The 6612-nt window shown below is 38.5% G+C and overlaps 1 pseudogene; it reads right to left on the bottom strand.

Moving 5' to 3' along the window:
• Window positions 1-1613: 1613 nt before the first annotated feature.
• Window positions 1614-2463, bottom strand: LOC105984613 (annotated as a pseudogene).
• Between the last annotated feature and the right edge of the window lie 4149 nt (window positions 2464-6612).

The raw sequence follows: 6612 nt of genomic DNA, 5'->3' as shown, positions 1-6612 counted from the left end.
GTTTCAATTTTCTCCATTCAGCATAATGTTAGCTATAATTTTATTATGTATAGCCTTTATTATATTGAAGTATATTCTCTTTTTTTTCCTAGTGTTTTCAGGGTTTTACCATGAAGGGTTGTTGAGTTTTGTCAAAGGCTTTCTTCATCTACTGAGATTATTATGTGCTTTTGTGTCCCTTTTCTGTATATGTGTTACACTATATTTCTTGCTTTGTATATATTAAACCATCCTTGCATCCCTGGAATAAAATCAACCCAATCATTGTCACTGATCTTTTTTTTTTAAATCAGTCGTAGGGCTTGAACTCTGGGCCTGGGCGCTGTCCCTCAGCTCTTCAGCTCAAGGTGAGCTCTACCACTTGAGCTACAGTGCCACTTCTGGTTTTCTGGTGGTTTATTGGAGATAAAAGTCTCATGGACTTTTCCTGCCTGGGCTGGCTTTGAACCACGATCCTTGGATCTCAGCCTTCTGAGTAGCTACGATTACAGGCATGAGCCACAGGTGCCCAGCGTCACTGATCTTTTTAATGTGTTATTGAATTTTGTTTGCAAATATTTTATTGAGAATTTTTTGTCTATACTTATCAAGGAAATTTGTCTATAATTTTCTTTTCATTTAGGTTGTTTTTTGCTTTTGTTATCAGGGTAATACTTGTTTCAATGATCAAGTTTATAGTGTTCCTTCACTTTCTATTTTATGGAATAGTTTGAGGAGTACTATTGTTAGCTCTCCTTTAACGGTCTGGTAGAATTCGGTGATGAATTTTCCAGTCCTGGTCTTTCCTCTATGGGGAGTCTCCTTAGTACTGTTTCAATTTCATTACTTCTTGTAGATCTTGTCAGATAGTTTATGTATTTTTGGTTCGATTTTGTTATTTAGAACTTTTTTTTTCTGTTTCTTCTACATTTTTCAGCTTATTAACATTCTTTGGGCGTTATTGCTATTAGTTTTTCTTTTATTGATTTAGATCTCTCTCTCTCTGTCTCTCTCTCTCTTTCTCTGTCTCTCTGTTTCTCTGTCTCTCAGTTTCCCTAAGGATTTGTCAGTCTTATCTATCTTTTCAAAGAACCAACTTTTTGTTTCATTGATTCCTAGAATTACCCTTTTAGTCTTCATTTAATTAATTCTTGCCCTGATCTTTATTTTTATATCTATTGATTTTTTTACAGAATTGTTATATTTAAATTCATATAGAACAATATTTACATTTAAGTTATACTTTTGAAATTAGAAGATGGAGGTACAGCTGCGTTTTTACACAGAGAAGAAACATATATAAGACAAAAATATAGCCAGCAGTAAAACCCTATTGAAGATGAATACATCATCAATATAATGTGTCAAACTTTTCCCAGACAGCTGTACATTTTTTTTTTCTTCTTCTCCTGGTTGTGGGGCTTGAACTCTGGGCCTGAGCACTGTCCCTAAGCTCTTCAGCTCAAGGCTAATGCTCTACTGCTTGAGCCACAGCCCCACTTCTGGTTTACTGGTGTTTTATTGGAGATAAGAGTCTCGGACTTTCCTGCCTGGTCTGGCTTTGAGCCATGATCCTCAGATCTCAGCCTCCTGACTAGCTAGGATTACAGGCGTGAGCCACTGTTGCCTGACTTCTACATCTTCTTAATCTGATTGTCCAGATCATCAAAATATGGATGATTCAGTGCCATTTTGCCAGAAATACATTTGGTTGGATCATAGACTAACATTTTTGACATTGGAAGCTAGGCTTCCTGATTTCCACTTGGGAAATGTATTCTTTAGTCCTGTAGAGATTCCACCTCTGGCCACACTTCATTATTAGGAGTACCCAAAGCTCTGAAAATCTTGAAGAGATGATCGATTTCTGAATTGACATAGAAAAGTGGCTTCTTAGTTGCCAGCTCTGCAAATATGATGTCTATACTCCAAATGTCCACTGGAGTGGAGTAACGGGTTGATACCAGCCATACTTCTGGAGATCTATACCACAGTGTCATTATCTCATGTGTATATACCCTAATAGGTATTCCAAAAGCTCTGGCAAGTCCAAAGTCAGACAACTTGGTTATTCTTTCATCATCAATCAATAGATTTTGAGATGTTAAGTCTCTGAAGAATCCTTCTAGAGTGACAAAACACTATCTCCTGGAGGATTTGGTACAAATAACTCTTAACAAGTGAAGAATCCATGGACTGACTAGGTGGGATAGAATCTAATAAGTATTTCCTGATATCCCTGGAAAGGAATTAAAAGATGAGATATAACCTGGAATCCTGCATAAGCACGTCTTGAAGACTGACAATATTTGGATGACAAACTTCTTTTAGTAGAGAAATTTCCCAAATGGCAGTACTAGAAACCCCTTCCTCGTCACTTTCCAGTCTGATTTTCTTCCTGCTACTATTTGGCCTGTAGTTCTGTGTCTACCCTTACACACAGGTGCCTGCTCCAGTTTTTTCTGGTTTGACATAGTCTTCCATAGTTACTCAATAGATCCCAGGGCCTGGCGCCGCAGTGGCAGCTCAGATTCAGCGTAGCTTCCTGCTTGGCTCCACAGGACCAGCTCTATGGCTGAGTGTCTATCTATTGATTTTTAACTTGGCTTGTTTTTGTTTTTCTAGGAGCTTGAGGTGCATCATTAAGTAACTTAGTTGAGATTTCTCTGCTCTTTTAAATGAAGGTGCTTATAATGTTTTCTCATCTCTAGAAAACTTAGATTTTTTTTAAAAACTAGAAACCATTTTTTTCTTTTGTTATCAGTCTTGGGGCTTGAACTCAGAGCCTGCACGCTGTTCCTGAGCTTTTTCTATTTTTATTTTTCTCTGCAAGGCTAGCACTTTACCACTTGAACTACAGCTCCAGTCCAGCTTCTATTGGTGGTTAATGGGAGGTAAGAGTCTTATTGGCTTTCCTGTCCAGCCTAGCTTTGAACTACAATCCTCAGATCTCAGCCTCTTGAATAGCTAGGAGTATAGATGTAAGCCATCAGCATCCAGCTTCTTTCTTACTCTGAAGGCAATCATTTGATGCTATAAATTTCTCTAGAAGTACTGCCTTCCTACATCTCAGAGATTTGCATATATTGTATTTTCATTTTTGTTTAGGTAAAAATACTTCCTAATTTCTCCTGAGACTTCTTTCTCTTTAACCCATGGATGATTTGGAAGTGTGTTACTTTAACTTCCAAAAGTTTCCTATTAACTCTCTATTAGTGATCTAGTTGAATTCCATTATGGTCAGATAATAGTTGGTATGGTTTCAATTTTTTTTAACATATTAAAGTTTATATTATATGTGTAGTATAGTCTGTTTTTGTGATGGCCCAAGAATATGCATCAGCTATTTTTGCATGAAGTGTTCTAGAAATGTCAATTAGATCCAATTGGTTAATGACATTGTTCTGTTCTTCTATATTCTTGTTGGGTTTTTGTCTATTGGTTGTATTTATCATTGCGAGGAAAGTGTTGAAGTCTCTAATTATAATTATAGACGTGTTTAATTCTCCTTTCAGTTCTTATTAGTTTTTGATTCATGTGTTTTGAAGCTCTGTTGTTGGGCATATGCTTAGGATTACAGTTTGTTCTTGGTGAGTTGACCCTTGTAATTTCTTCAATTTTGAAATCAAGTGTTGTCTGATAAAAATATAGCCACTAAGTGGGGTTTTCTTTTATATGGTGTCTCTGTAATATCTTTCTCCATCCCTTTATCTTAACCCATCGATACCATTATATATGAAGCAAGTTCTTATAGAAAACAGGTAGTTGGATCATGGGTTTACAGAAATCTATCTTGATTATCTATCTATCTTGATTATCTATCTATCTATCTATTTATCTATCTATCTATCTATCTCCTTTGTTTTCAGTTAGATGGAGTCTTGTTGTATAGCTCAAGCTAGCCTCACACTTATGTTCTGCCTACCTCAGATTCTTTAGTTCTAGAATATAGACATATATTGCAATGATTAGATAATATGTATATTTTAATGGATGCATTTAACCCATTTATTTTGCAGTAATTAATGATAAGTTATAATTTTATTCTGACAAATTTTGTTATTTGTTTCCTGTTTGTACCTTCTGATTTTTGTTCCGCTGCCATTTTATTATTTGTTTTCTGTTTGTGCTTTTGGTTTTTTGCTCCTTTGGTTCCCCTCTTTTGTTTTTATTAAGGTTTTAAAAAAACTTTTTAGTATTTTATTAAATTATTTTTATATGTCCTATAATTTATAAAGTAGATGTCTAGAGATTATAATACGTATGGACATACACACTTATACAGCATTTCACAAATTAATTACAGTCACGGTTTTAGTGACTATAGGAATCTTAACATACCAGTCCCTCATCCTTCCTGTCCTATGTTACCATGATCTTGCCTAGAGTATCTGATATGTTGACAGTCTCATGTAAAGAGCGGGAATGTGGCTCAGTGGCAGAGTGCTTGCCTAGCACTCTGAAACCCTGGGTTCAATTCCTCAGTGCTACATAAATAGAAAAGGTTGGAAGTAGCGCTGTGGCTCAAGTGGTAGAGTACTAGCCTTGAGTAAAAGAAGCTCAGGGACAGTGCCCAGGCAAAAAAGAAAAAAAAGTCTCATGAGATGATTTATAATTGTGCAGGTATTCTGGAATATGTTCTATGAGGAGATTTAATCTGCTATCCACATGACAATCCTAATTTTAAAAACTGTGGCTTTAGAAAATTCCTGAAATATCTGTGGACAAATTGGAAACTACAGCTGTGGATTCCTAGCTGAGAAACACCGCAATATTATTTAATTCATATTTTTAGCAGTGATGAAAGTCACTACTTTACAGTGAGGAAACAGGGCTAACGTGGTTGAATACCTTGGCTTAGCTCTTCTGCTGATCAGTGACAGTCTTGAGTAATAGAGGGCCGACAGACCCTCTATAGAGGGCCAGACCCCCTCTCATGACTCTGACTCAGTCAAGATGGTGTTTCCTTTAGGAAAGCTCGCACCTTGATCTGTGCTTTCTGAATGGGCAGAGGTTACCTGTTCAAACTGCTTTACAATGCCTCTCTTTTCTCCTTAATCTAAGTCCTTTATGTTCTCCTGGGATGGATTAAAGAATGAATGGCTTCATTATACCCTGAAGACAAGAAAGAATATATGAACATAGAACTGCATTCATTTTATTACCCTGAATCCCTTTAATGTCTTTGTCATGGCATGAAATGTGTTTTTCCCGTGACTGTGACCAGGGAGCATGCTCATGTCATCTCTGGAAACTTCTCTGTCTTCCCAGACACAACCATTCTTTTCTCTTCTACATACAACACTGCACTCACAGACCAGGCATGTGGGGTCCTACAGTCTATCTCTTGGGTGGAATTAAATTATGTACCAGCAGGTGTTGCCCGTCCTTCCTTCCTTCCTTCCTTCTCTTTCTCTCTCTCTCTTTTTTGTTATTATTTTTTTTATTGTGAAAATACTGTACAGAGGGATTACAATTACATGGGCAAGATAATGAGTCCATTTCTTATCAAGGATTGTAGCCTTCTCCTCTCTCTCTCTTGGCTTTTATCATTTCTCTGGACTGATTACACACACACACACACACACACCCTCTGTGGTGAGCACCATCATGGCTGTTAAGTGCCAGCCTGGATGATGGACTCTTCTTACAACCTGGTCAAAGAAGTTAAGAGACAGGATGAATGAGTAAAAGGCTTGGGGAAATCCTCTAGTAAGGCCGACTGCACATGCTGTGTGGAGTCAGCCATGGGACGCAGTGAAGGTTCCAGAGGCCTGGTTTCAACACGTTGGGGGTGAGGACTGTGTGTTGGAAGGTCAGGATGACTTGTGAGGTCAATATATATTTGGGACAGTTGAGGATTTATTCCCTTTCCTTGAGACTCAAGAAAAAAAAACCACTCCTTTGAATGCACACTCAGCCACGCTCCATTTTCTGTGTATCAGATTAATTGATTTCATGTTTGTCCCACCAAGGGAAACATAGGAGAGCTACTTTCTACTGTCTCATAGGGCATAAGGCCCATATTCAGTCAGATCTGGTAGAGCATATTGAGTCACATTTACCTTGGAGCTATTTTACGTGAAAACAGACCCTCAGCCTGTGGCCATAGATGGGATTGCGGAATGACTCTAGAGACAAGAAGCAGCGATCACCTAGCCACAGGGCACATCTCTCTCCAGGAGCTTGTGAGGAGTAGGACACATTTTCAGACCCCGAGGTCTTCCAGCTGTTAAAGGTCTATCTACATCAGGGACTTTGGGCTCCCAGGGTTAATCCTGCAGGTCACGTGCTGTTGAAGTTGACACTTACTTGTGGCTGCCTTTTCTGTCTTCCTCTTGATGGAGGAGTAATTTTTGCTAAGTGCTATTCAGGTGTGTGAGCCAGTCATCACTGGAGAGAGAGAGAGAGAGAGAGAGAGAGAGAGAGAGAGAGAGAGAGAGAGAGAGAGGGAGAGAGAGAGAGAGAGTGTTTGCTCCTCTCAGGATCTTGGATCCTGCCAGGCACCAAAGCACTCTGCTGGAGGTATTCCCAAGTAGAGCTCTGAGGAAAGGCCCTGCTATGGAACTTGGCCTACACTCCCTTGTTGGCAAAGGGATCCACAAAAACAAAGCTCTGCAAAAACTGAAAGGT

This window comes from Dipodomys ordii, unplaced genomic scaffold, assembly GCF_000151885.1.
Source record: "Dipodomys ordii isolate 6190 unplaced genomic scaffold, Dord_2.0 Scaffold2, whole genome shotgun sequence".
In the NCBI taxonomy this organism is placed as follows: Eukaryota; Metazoa; Chordata; class Mammalia; order Rodentia; family Heteromyidae; genus Dipodomys; species Dipodomys ordii.
Note: the sequence above shows the minus strand (reverse complement) of the source record. Positions and strands in the feature narration are given on the sequence as shown.